The sequence below is a fragment of the Lactuca sativa genome, chromosome 9 (assembly GCF_002870075.4).
Source record: "Lactuca sativa cultivar Salinas chromosome 9, Lsat_Salinas_v11, whole genome shotgun sequence".
Lineage (NCBI taxonomy): Eukaryota > Viridiplantae > Streptophyta > Magnoliopsida > Asterales > Asteraceae > Lactuca > Lactuca sativa.
In genome coordinates, this window is record NC_056631.2 from 216,485,577 (window position 1) to 216,498,871 (window position 13,295).

Here is a 13,295-nt window from a genome sequence, read left to right on the forward strand (position 1 = left end):
TCTAAGGTCAGGATATCATTAGCTAAAAGTTAGAGAGCAAGATATCGAGAAGACTGCATTCAGAACACGATATGGACACTATGAGTTCTTGGTTATGTCGTTTGGACTAACCAATGCTCCAGCAACATTCATAGATTTAATGAATAGTGTTCATAGACGACATTTTGATTTATTCGAAAAGCCAAGAGGAGCATGGCAGACACTTGCAAGAAGTGTTAGAAGTTTTGAAGAAGGAGAAATTGTATGCAAAGCTCTCCAAATGTGATTTTTGGATTCGTGAAGTCCAATTCTTGGGTCACGTGATCAACCAAGAAGGGATAATGGTTGATCCAGCAAAGATTGAAGCTGTGATGAAGTGGGAACAACCGAAAAGTCCCACAGAGATCTGAAGCTTTTTAGGATTAGCCGGATATTACCGAAGGTTTATCCAAGGCTTTTCTTCGATCGCTAGTCCATTAACAGCTTTGACCCACAAAGGAGCTACTTATGCTTGGAGTGATAAGCACAAAGAAGCATTCGAGAAGCTAAAGAAGAAGCTATGCGAGGCACCGATACTTTCTCTACTTGATGGAGTTGAAGACTTCGTTGTCTATAGCGATGCGGCTGGGGTTGGATTGGGTTGTGTTTTGACCCAAAGAGAAAAGGTGATAGCATATGCGTCTCGACAGTTGAAAGAGCATGAAAAGAGCTACCCGACTCATGATTTGGAGTTGGCAGCAGTAGTTTTCGCTCTGAAAATATAGAGGCATTACCTCTATGGCACAAAGTGCAAACTTTTCACTGATCATAAGAGTCTCCAATATCTCTTTAATCAGAAAGAATTGAATATGAGGCAACGACGCTGGCTAGAGTTACTCAAGGACTACGACTGTGAGATACTTTACCATCCCGGTAAAGCTAATGTTGTTGCTGATGCTCTCAGTCGGAAAGTCAATCTTGAAAGGAAGAGGCCAAGAGCGTTGAGAATAGAAGTTGTCTCGACAATTGTGGAAAGTATAAAGAAAGATCAAGAGGAAGCTTCTGAGAAAAATGACCGAAAGGAGGAACGTTTGGGCAAAACGTTGGTGTTTGGTACAAACGGTCATGGACTGAAGGTATTCCAAGATCGTATTTGGGTACCTAAGTCAGGAGGAATTAGAGATCTTCTGATGGAAGAAGCTCACAAAACCATGTACTCGATTCATCTTGGTAGCACTAAAATGTATAGGGACCTGAAACCTTACTACTGGTGGCCGACGATGAAGCTTGATGTTGCAAAGTATGTGGCCGAGTGTGTGACTTATGCCAGAGTCAAGACACAACATCAGAAACCATATGGGAGTTTAGAGCCTTTACCTGTGCCTATGGGCAAATGGGAACACATTGCAATGGATTTTGTCACTAAACTACCCAGAACGAAAAGTGGTCACCACATGATTTGGGTGGTCGTTGATCGATTCACTAAGAGTGCGCATTTCATAGCAGCCAATGAGAAATGGTCTATGGATAAGCTTGCGAATTCTTATGTGAAGGAAATTGTGAAGCTTCACGGTGTTCCGTTAACAATTGTATCGGATCGAGATAGCCGTTTCACCTCAAGATTTTGGAAAAGTCTACAAGAGGAAATGGGTACCAAGTTATGTTTAAGTACAGCTTACCATCCGCAGACTGATGGTCAGAGTGAAAGAACAATACAAACACTTGAAGATATGCTGAAAGCATGTACCCTGGAATTCCTAGGTAATTGGGATGAACACTTACCTTTAGTAGAATTTTCCTACAATAATAGTTTCCACTCGAGCATAAAGATGGCACCTTATCAAGCTTTGTACGGACAGAAGTGTCGTACGCCGTCTTGTTGGCTTGAGGCTGGAGAAAAGCAGTTTATGGGTCCCGAGATGGTCCATCAAACTGCTGAGAAGTTGAAAGTGGTCAGGGAAAGAATGTTAGCATCTCAAGATCGTCAAAAGAGCTATGCTGACAAGAAGCGAAGACCGATGACTTTTGAGGTTGGAGATTCGGTTTTGCTTAAAGTCTCGCCGTGGAAGGGACTTATATGATTTGGTAAAAGGGGAAAGTTGAGTCCAAGGTTTATTGGACCATTTAAAGTTCTTCAGAGGATTGGGAACCAAGCTTACAAGCTCGAATTACCCGAAGAACTGAATGGAATTCACAACACTTTTCATGTGTGTTATTTGAGGAAGTTCACGGGAGAAGTTCCTAATATAATTCCAATTTCTGAATTGAGAATTGATGAAAACAAGAGGTTAATTGAAGAACCAGAGGCAATTGTTGACCGAAAGACTAAGAAGCTTCGACGCAAGATGGTAGAATTAGTGCTTGTCCGTTGGAAATATTCGAATGGGCCGAATCTCACTTGGGAAACGGAGAGTGACATGTTGAGTCGCTATCCGCATTTGTTTGTTGATGTGTGATTCCGGGGACGGAATCATCCTAAGGGGGAGAGAATTGTAACGCCTGCATTTCCAGGCTAGGCATTATCATTGATGTAATAGTCTAGGTTAACCCTTGTAACTCTTTTTGAAGTATTAATGATGAAATATTTGAGTATTATGTGAATTATGTGAGTTATGTGTTTATTTTCTTAATTATTATAATTTAATGAATTAAGAATAAAATAAGCGTCAAATTTAAAGTATGATATAAGCCCGATATCTTTGCATAAAGATGTAGTGGTTGAAACAATGATTACGAAGATATAAAGAATACCAAAATCCGAGTTATAACGAAGAAGTTATGACCTGTCGAAGTTTCGCGACAGAACTGGCAACGCTGAATGATGTAAAAAGTGAAATTTACGTTAGAGCGACATTTAGCCTTAGTGATCTAAACGAAATTTGTAGATTTCGTTAAACCGAGAGCGTGCATAAAAAGAACGCCCAAATCTGACTTCGTATGAAGAAGTTATGATTTTTCGAAGTTTCGACTTAGCAGTATGCAACCCGAATACTCGATTTGAGATCGAGCGGTTCTTAGCCGAAACAATCTAAACAAGAATTGAAGATCTCATTAATTGTTGTGAAACGATGAAAAGATAGGCGAAAACGGATGTCGGATGAAGAAGTTATGAATTTATAACGGAGTTTTCCTGTCCCGGCGTACTAAAAATAAATAATAAAAATAAAGTCAAAATTAGCCGACGGAGTCTAAATGAAAGTTGTAGATCGTAGTCTCACCTACGCGTGGATATAAAGAACATCGAAAACGGAGTTCGTATGAAGAAGATATGAATTTTTGAAGTTTATTAAATATTTTTGATATTTAATTTAAATATATATTAACCGATATTATCCATGGGGGGAGTCAGCGACCCTATCCTCATTATGCCCAGCGTAATTTCATATTACTCCCAGCGTAATTCGAAGTTCCAGCCCCTATAAAAGGATGTCGAGGTTAGCCTTTGCTCATTTCTTCCCTTTTTCTCGCGTTTTTGCATCGTTTTTCGTGCAAGAATTATCCCGAAGCCTCGGTATCATTCCTGAGCCCCGAAGCAAGTCCCGAAGCCCCGAAGATCCCGAGAAGTGCGATTCCAGAGCCAAAGCTCTGCCCGCGAGGAGTCCGGTTTTTGTGAAGATCTTCTAGATCTGCCGAAGAATACTACTTCTACAAGTCGTAGTGTTGTCCGATCATCTTCTGATCAAGTGAGTGTGTAGTTACTTTCTTCTAACGCATAATTATGAAGTATTTTATACGAAATAAGTGTTATGTGTATATTTTGTGTTATATGTGTGAATGTATATTCACTTTCTTTTATCTCATAGATATGATTTATTCTCTATGAAATACGTGTTATGTGTATATGTCTCATCTGTTGTTTTGGAATATGTATTGAATGAGAATGCTATACAGGTTTTAAACTATGTATAAAAATATATATTTTTATCTACTAACATGTCGGGTAAAACATGGGTAGATAGTTGTGTGATAAACAGATGAGAGGCCTCGATGTTGTTTTTGATTCAGTCATCTAGCGGAGTTTAGATGACGACCACAGACTTTTTTAGACAATCCTGTGGAACGCTAGCAGGTTCGCCACCTGTAGGTGTTAATGAACTCGGGTGTTCATTCGTTGTACTCCATCCCCCTCATGGTTGCCTTATTTGACTTATAATGCTGAGGAACCCCCGAAGCATGTGTTGTCGCCCCGATGAAATATTCTTAGACTCGGTCTCTTATGTTAGTTGTCTTAGGGATGTAAAGTGAGAATAACGGGAATGAGTAATTGGGTTATTGTTGGTTGGTGGAATTAAATATAATTATTTATTGTGGGTTGATGTCACACCCCCCAAACCGGAACGGCGGAAATGTTCGGGGGTGGATGACTTCATGTTAGGGAAACAACAACCATCGCAGCAACAACAACACCAATGCCGGCGGCAATAATGCAGGGCCTAGCCACACCTGCTTCGGGTGTGGAAGGACGGGGCATTTCCGCCGAGACTGCCCTAACAACAACAATCCCGGGAACAGAGGAACAGGAAGGATGCTGACTATGGGTCAGGGTGAGGCGGTTCAGGACCCCGCAGTTGTGACCGGTACGTTTCTCCTAAACCACACTTATGCATGCATCTTATTTGACACCGGAGCGGAGCGGAGTTTCGTAAGCGAGAAGTTTAAACATTTATTAAAACAACAACCCCAGAAGCTAAATGAAACCTATACGGTGGAAATAGCCAATGGGAAAACCGAATCCACTGGGGAAATCTACATCGGATGTACCCTAACCCTTAACCAACACGTCTTTCGAATAGACCTAATGCCAGTGTCAATTAGGAGTTTCGATGTGATTATCGGCATGGATTGGTTAAGCCCCCACCATGCTGAGATTATGTGCCATGAGAAGGCCGTTCGCCTTCGTCTCCCAAATCACGAAACCCTAGTAATTTACAGAGACAAACCCAGCATGAATCTTCGCCTCGTCTCGTGCATCAAGGCACAAAAACATCTACGAAAGAACAACTTGGCGTTCTTGGCTCACATAGTGGATAAGACCAAGGAAGAAACTAACATCCAAGATATTCCGGTAGCGTGTGAATTTCCAGACGTATTTCCTGAAGATCTTCCGGGAGTACCCCCAGAGAGACAGGTTGAGTTCCGAATCGACCTCGTTCCAGGAGCAACTCCTCTCGCTAAATCACCCTATCGGTTGGCTCCTGCTGAAATGCAGGAATTGTCCAGCCAACTCAGTGAGCTTCTGGACAAGGGATTTATCCGACCTAGGTACTCGCCATGGGGAGCTCCAGTGCTCTTTGTCAAAAAGAAGGACGGATCTTTCAGAATGTGCATCGATTATAGAGAGTTAAATAAACTCACTGTTAAAAACCGCTACCCACTCCCACGAATCGATGATCTATTCGACCAGCTCCAAGGAGCTAGTTATTTTTCTAAAATAGATCTACGGTCCGGATACCACCAACTCAAAGTCCGGGAAGAGGATATTCCTAAAACCGCTTTCCGAACCCGCTACGGACATTATGAATTTGTTGTAATGCCCTTCGGTCTAACAAATGCACCTGCCGCATTTATGGACCTAATGAATCGAATCTGTCGACCGTTCCTTGACAACTTCGTCATTGTGTTTATCGATGACATCCTCGTCTATTTTCGAAGCAAAGAGGAGCATGGCCAACATCTCCGACAAGTCCTAGAAACTCTGCGATCGGAAAAGCTTTACGCCAAACTCTCCAAGTGTGAGTTCTGGCTCCGGAATGTGAACTTCTTAGGACACGTAGTTAGCCAAGATGGAATTCATGTGGATCCCTCTAAGGTCAAAGCTGTGGAAGGATGGGCAACCCCGACGACGCCCATATAAATTCGTCAGTTCTTAGGCCTAGCGGGCTACTATAGGAGATTCATTCAAAACTTCTCTAAGATCACCTAGCCGCTTACCTCGCTTACGCAAAAGGGCGTACCATTCAAATGGACAGACAAACAAGAGATTGCGTTTCAAACCTTGAAGCAAGCTCTCTGTAGCGCTCATGTACTATCTCTACCTGAAGGAACGGAAGATTTTGTAGTCTACTGTGACGCGTCAGGGCTTAGGTTGCATTCTCATGCAACGTGGAAGAGTGATAGCATACGCGTCCTGCCAACTAAAGACGCACGAAGTAAATTATACGACCCATGACCTAGAATTGGGAGCCGTGGTCTTCGCTCTGAAAATTTGGAGGCACTACCTGTACGGTACGAAGTGCACCATCTTCACAGACCACAAGAGTCTTCAGCACATCTTGAATTAGAAGGAGCTGAACATGAGACAACGAAGATGGGTTGAATTGCTAAACGACTACGAGTGCGAAATCAAGTACCACCCAGGCAAGGCCAACATGGAAGCTGACGCGTTAAGTCGGAAGGAGTACTCTAATCGTCGTGCGAAAACTCTCTCGATAACCATTCAATCTCATCTGGCCACTCAAATTGCATCAGTCCAGTCGGAGGCCATGAAAACGGAAAATAGAGCTAGCGAGGCATTACGCGGGATGGAGAAGAATCTTGAGGCAAGGGAGAATGGAGTATACTACTTCATGAACCGTATTTGGGTCCCAAAAATCGGAGGATTTAGGGAGGTCGTTATGAAGGAAGCCCATAAGACACGATACTCCATTCATCCCGGTTCGGACAAGATGTATTTGGACATTAAACAACACTATTGGTGGCCTAACATGAAGGCGGAAATTGCGACCTACGTTAGTAAGTGCCTTACGTGCGCCAAGGTAAAGGTGGAGTACCAGAAACCCTCAGGATTGTTACAGCAACCGGTAATCCCTGAGTGGAAATGGGAGGGGATTTCTATGGATTTCGTGACCAAGCTACCCAAGACGTCGGACAGACTGGACACCATATGGGTAATTGTCGACCGACTGACGAAGTCTGCCCATTTCCTGCCTATAAAAGAATCCTACAAGATGGAAAGACTGACACGTTTGTACATTCGGGAGATCGTGAGACTCCACGGAGTACCAGTGTCTATTATCTCGGATAGAGACAGTAGATTCACTTCGCGCTTTTGGCAATCACTCCACAAGGCAATGGGAACTCATCTCGACATGAGCACCGCGTATCACCCACAAACAGACGGTCAAAGCGAACGAACCATTCAAACGCTTGAAGACATGCTTCATGCATGTGTGATAGACTTTGGGAAGTTTTGGGATACCCACCTACCTTTGATCGAATTCTCATATAACAATAGTTATCATTCGAGCATCAAGGTGGCTCCTTTCGAAGCACTGTACGGACGTAAATGTAGATCACCGTTATGTTGGGCTGAAGTAGGTGACACCCAGCTAGCAAGAACACATACGTCGGACAAGGCACTAACGGGACCGGAGATCATTCGCGAAACCACGGAAAAGATCGTTCAAATCAGAGCTCGATTGCAAGCATCGCGTGACCGAAAAAAGAGCTACGCCGACAAACGGCGAAAGCCCCTAGAATTTCTAGTCGGTGATCGAGTATTGTTGAAAGTCTCACCCTGGAAAGGGGTTATACGTTTCGGAAAACGGGGAAAGCTGAACCCACGATACATTGGACCCTTCGAAATCGTCGCCCGAATAGGTCCGGTAGCATACAGACTGCAACTACCCGCAGAGCTAAACGGTGTACACCCCGTGTTTCATGTCTCTAATCTGAAGAAGTGCCTATCAGATGAAACCCTTGTCATTCCTCTTGACGAAATCGAAATCAATGAGAATCTCCTGTTCATTGAAGAACCAATCGAAATTATGGACAGGGAGGTGAAGCGTACTAAGCAAAGTCGCATCCTGATCGTGAAAGTACGGTGGAACGCAAAGCGTGGGCCAGAATTCACGTGGGAACGCGAAGACCAAATGAAGCAAAAGTACCCTCACCTATTCTAGCATTCTCAAATCTAGCTTTCAAACAGAATTTCGGGACGAAATTCCCTCTAACGGGGGGATGATGTCACAACTAGGAATTTTGTGTCTTGTAATCACTATACTCAAGTTAATGTGAATCAAAAACTTAAGAGCATCTGTGATACCTATTAATATGACATCAAAAACTTCAATCAAATACATCATACAAGTACTACAAATAGCCATCAAACAATTGGAAACCCTAGAAGTTCTTGTTTAGGTCCACTTTGGACTAGGACTTCCTTATTGGACCCAAATGGACCAATAAGTTTCCAATTTGACTATCATGGGCTTAGAACCCTAATTGGGCTCTAATTGGACCCACAATCATTTATTTCAACATTTTGGGCCATTTTGGGCCTAGAATGAAATGAATTAAAAGCTTTGATCCATGATTAACCTAATCTAGCTTAATGAAGCATAAAAATCACAATTTTATTTTATAAGGCCAATGATCACCCAAACTAACTCTAATATTGGGCTTAGGGGCAAAAAGCCCAAAAATCTTTTCTTCCCTCTCCATTCTCGGTTCAAGCCCAAGGAAAAAGGGGGAGTTGACTTTGGATGCCACCTCACTTTTATTTATTGGGTATCCATGCATGCAACTCATACTTCCAAGCACCTATCTCATCAAAGTCGCTCTCTTCTTTCCTCTCCCTCACTCTCGGCCGAAACACACACACATACACAAATATCTCTCAAACTCTCTCAAGAACACTCAAGAACACATCCTCCCTCTCCACTCAAAAATCTCGAAATTTAGGAAGCTTTCAAGAGGATATTTCCACAAACTCTTCATCTAAGGTAAGATTATGCTTGGATCTATGACTTAGATTCTTTTTGTTATCAAAATCTTTTCCTAATCCATGCAAAAATCGTGATCTTACATCCTAGAAGCATCAAACTCGAGATCTTCAAGAAAAGGGTGCTAAAGCCAAAAATCACCAAGTTTTCTTCCATCTTTTCTTCAAAAACCGAAACCACACCCTAAGGTGAGCTTCATACCCCCTATTTTCTGTTTTTATGAGTTTTGTGGGGGGGGGGAATACAAGTGAAAGTGTAGATCTATATGTGTTTGTATGCCTTGTATGATTTCTATGCTTATATGGGTGTTTTTGTGTGTTTATGATGTTGGATCTAGCCATAAACCCCTAAAAATCGTGATATACATTATGTTAAAGGATACTAGCATCAAATATATTTCTACATACAAAGTGTTCCAAGAAAAATAGCTAAATGGCTTAATAACATTTCCTTTGGGTTAAAAACTCAATTTTTGGACATAAAATGTTAAAAATATAAAGTTAAAGGGCCCAAATTGAAATATTTCGAAATCTGATGGGTGAGAAGAGTCAAAACAGTTTTCATAATGTATTTTCTGAAAATATACTTTTTGGAGGATTAAAAACATAAATTTCAAGCTTAATGGGCTAAAAATGGCATTTTCGGCCCAATAGGGCCCAATATGCGAAATTTTCTGTTTTGAGGGGCCAAAACTGTGTTTTTCTGTAAAACAGTGGACTACTAGTGTTCCAAGTCCTTTTCTAGGGTTTAAAATGCTTTCCAAATTTAAAAAGGACCAAGGTTGCAAAAATTTTCCAATTTGGGCCAAAATTGTAAAAACTGCGAAAAAGAGGGGTTATAACCGAGAAAACTGTATTTTCAGGGACTTAAACTGTTTTCAATGAAAAATATGCTAAAAAATATCAATTTCCATAATTTTTGGTGTTAAAATGTCAAGAAAAATGATTTAAGGACCAAACCGGAAAGTTATTTAATTAGAGGGTTGAAAAAGTAAATTTACAAACAATGAGGGGCTGAAAACAGAAAATTTTCAAGGCTAATTCAATACACTCAACTTGATCAAATATTGGCACCACGACTACCGACGAAATACAATACACAACAATACCAAAAATCGTTGTTAAACGAATTGGTTCGGTCTCGAACCAATAAAAATCCGAAACTACTAACGCGACGATACCTCGATTCACACAAGTAACATTTGGGAATTTAATACACACGTGAGAGTGCACAGACGTCTACGCACCATCTTTGGGCCCCAAAGTGTAAAATCTTGTTTGTTGGGCCTAGCTAGCCCAATGACCTGATCTTAAGGCCCGAAGACTTTTACCTTACGAGTTGTTGGGTCTTACATGATCTAACACAGCGTAAAAGGACTTTCAATGGCTTTTATACTATTGGTCCCCAAGGGTCCTTTGGTATTGCTAGTAAAGTCGGTATTTTAATGCGAGGCGGGTCAAGGGCCCCTCGTACTCTGTTTTTTATCCCCAACCGCCTAATGGAGTTATCGAGGTCTTCGTGCCCTTTTTCTCTTCGGATGTGGGATTACCTGAAGTCAGGGCGGTTGGATAACGTGATTAGTACGGACGACGCCTACGGGATCGTTAGTATAGTTATAAACTGGTCGTTTGTGTAACGCGTGTTTATAGCAATTAATCATGCGCCAAAATAATCCGACGTCGCCTGGAATTAATGACTTCACACGCTGCAATGGTTTTATTTTCAACTTCATGGAATTCAAAGAATTAGGAAAACATCGAGTTTTCCTAGGGTTTTTCAATACATACATTTTCGAAATGTACACAGGTTTAATGAACATTTTTTTACAACTATAGAAACAAACAAGCATACTTATGGATCTTCACAAACGTTTTCAAAAACTCTTTTCAGAAAATATCGGATTTTCTGGTGGTTTTCAAAATAATACAACACGTTGTTTTTTTCAAATACCGCTTATGAACTCACCAACATTTCACATGTTGACGTTTTTCAAAATACTTGTAGTCTCAGGTAACAAGTGAACCAAAGGAAAATGTACTCAGTGAGGGCTTGCAGTTTATTTATTTATGAATCGAACTATTTCTTTTTGGGAATGTAATGTTTAAACAATGTACTTCATGTAAACTTTATCGGTTGTACTATATTAATGCATGGTGACGAATGTTGTTACGTATCATATATATCCAATGTTATGGTATTCAATTAAGTCACAACAGCCCTCGGACGTTTCCGCCGTCTGGTTCGGGGGTGTGACAGGTTGGTGATCACTGGAGGGGTGATCACTCTGAAGCGATGGATTGAAAAGGTGGAGTCGGTATTCGAGATATGCGATTGCCCCGAGCAGATGAAGGTGAAGTTCGCGGCCTGCACTTTTGTGGACCAAGCACTCACTTGGTGGAACGGACACGTGGAAGCCATGACGCTCCCTGTAGCCAACTCTATGCCATGGGCAGAAATGAAAGAAATGTTAATGGCTGAGTACTGCCCACGAGGTGAAATACAGAAGATGGAGCAAGAGCTATGGAACCTCACTGTGCAGAATGCGAATATCGATGCCTACATATCGAGATTTAGTGAACTATCTCTGCTGTGCCCGGGTATGATCACATCGGAAGGAAAGAAGATTGAGCGATTCATCTGGGGACTAACATCACCCATTCAAGGGAATGTGATAGCTGCGAACCCTGAAACATTTGACAGTGCGAAGAGATTGGCGAAGAGGCTGTATGATCATAACAACAAGAAGGGCGAGAAGCCAGTGGAGGCTGAGAAGAAAAAGGAAGGTGATGACAAGAAAGGGAAGAACAACAAGAGGAAGGGACGTCAGGGCCCCGAGACCTCTAAAAAGTAGCAGACAGTGGCAGTTAACGCTGTCACCGCACCGGTTCCAGCCACACCACATGCTCCAGCCTCAGCTGCTTCAAATGCTTCATGACCCTATTCCGGTAATCTTCCCAAATGCAATAAGTGTGGTCTCCATCATAATGGAGAATGCAGGGAATTTCATTGCACCAGTTGCAACCGAAAGGGACACACTGCAAGATACTGCAGGACTTACCCTCCCCAGAACCAAAATTAGGGAAACAACAACCATCGCAGCAACAACAACACCAATGCCGGCGGCAATAATGCAGGGCCTAGCCACACCTGCTTCGGGTGTGGAAGGACGGGGCATTTCCGCCGAGACTGCCCTAACAACAACAATCCCGGGAACAGAGGAACAGGAAGGATGCTGACTATGGGTCAGGGTGAGGCGGTTCAGGACCCCGCAGTTGTGACCGGTACGTTTCTCCTAAACCACACTTATGCATGCATCTTATTTGACACCGGAGCGGAGCGGAGTTTCGTAAGCGAGAAGTTTAAACATTTATTAAAACAACAACCCCAGAAGCTAAATGAAACCTATACGGTGGAAATAGCCAATGGGAAAACCGAATCCACTGGGGAAATCTACATCGGATGTACCCTAACCCTTAACCAACACGTCTTTCGAATAGACCTAATGCCAGTGTCAATTAGGAGTTTCGATGTGATTATCGGCATGGATTGGTTAAGCCCCCACCATGCTGAGATTATGTGCCATGAGAAGGCCGTTCGCCTTCGTCTCCCAAATCACGAAACCCTAGTAATTTACAGAGACAAACCCAGCATGAATCTTCGCCTCGTCTCGTGCATCAAGGCACAAAAACATCTACGAAAGAACAACTTGGCGTTCTTGGCTCACATAGTGGATAAGACCAAGGAAGAAACTAACATCCAAGATATTCCGGTAGCGTGTGAATTTCCAGACGTATTTCCTGAAGATCTTCCGGGAGTACCCCCAGAGAGACAGGTTGAGTTCCGAATCGACCTCGTTCCAGGAGCAACTCCTCTCGCTAAATCACCCTATCGGTTGGCTCCTGCTGAAATGCAGGAATTGTCCAGCCAACTCAGTGAGCTTCTGGACAAGGGATTTATCCGACCTAGGTACTCGCCATGGGGAGCTCCAGTGCTCTTTGTCAAAAAGAAGGACGGATCTTTCAGAATGTGCATCGATTATAGAGAGTTAAATAAACTCACTGTTAAAAACCGCTACCCACTCCCACGAATCGATGATCTATTCGACCAGCTCCAAGGAGCTAGTTATTTTTCTAAAATAGATCTACGGTCCGGATACCACCAACTCAAAGTCCGGGAAGAGGATATTCCTAAAACCGCTTTCCGAACCCGCTACGGACATTATGAATTTGTTGTAATGCCCTTCGGTCTAACAAATGCACCTGCCGCATTTATGGACCTAATGAATCGAATCTGTCGACCGTTCCTTGACAACTTCGTCATTGTGTTTATCGATGACATCCTCGTCTATTTTCGAAGCAAAGAGGAGCATGGCCAACATCTCCGACAAGTCCTAGAAACTCTGCGATCGGAAAAGCTTTACGCCAAACTCTCCAAGTGTGAGTTCTGGCTCCGGAATGTGAACTTCTTAGGACACGTAGTTAGCCAAGATGGAATTCATGTGGATCCCTCTAAGGTCAAAGCTGTGGAAGGATGGGCAACCCCGACGACGCCCATATAAATTCGTCAGTTCTTAGGCCTAGCGGGCTACTATAGGAGATTCATTCAAAACTTCTC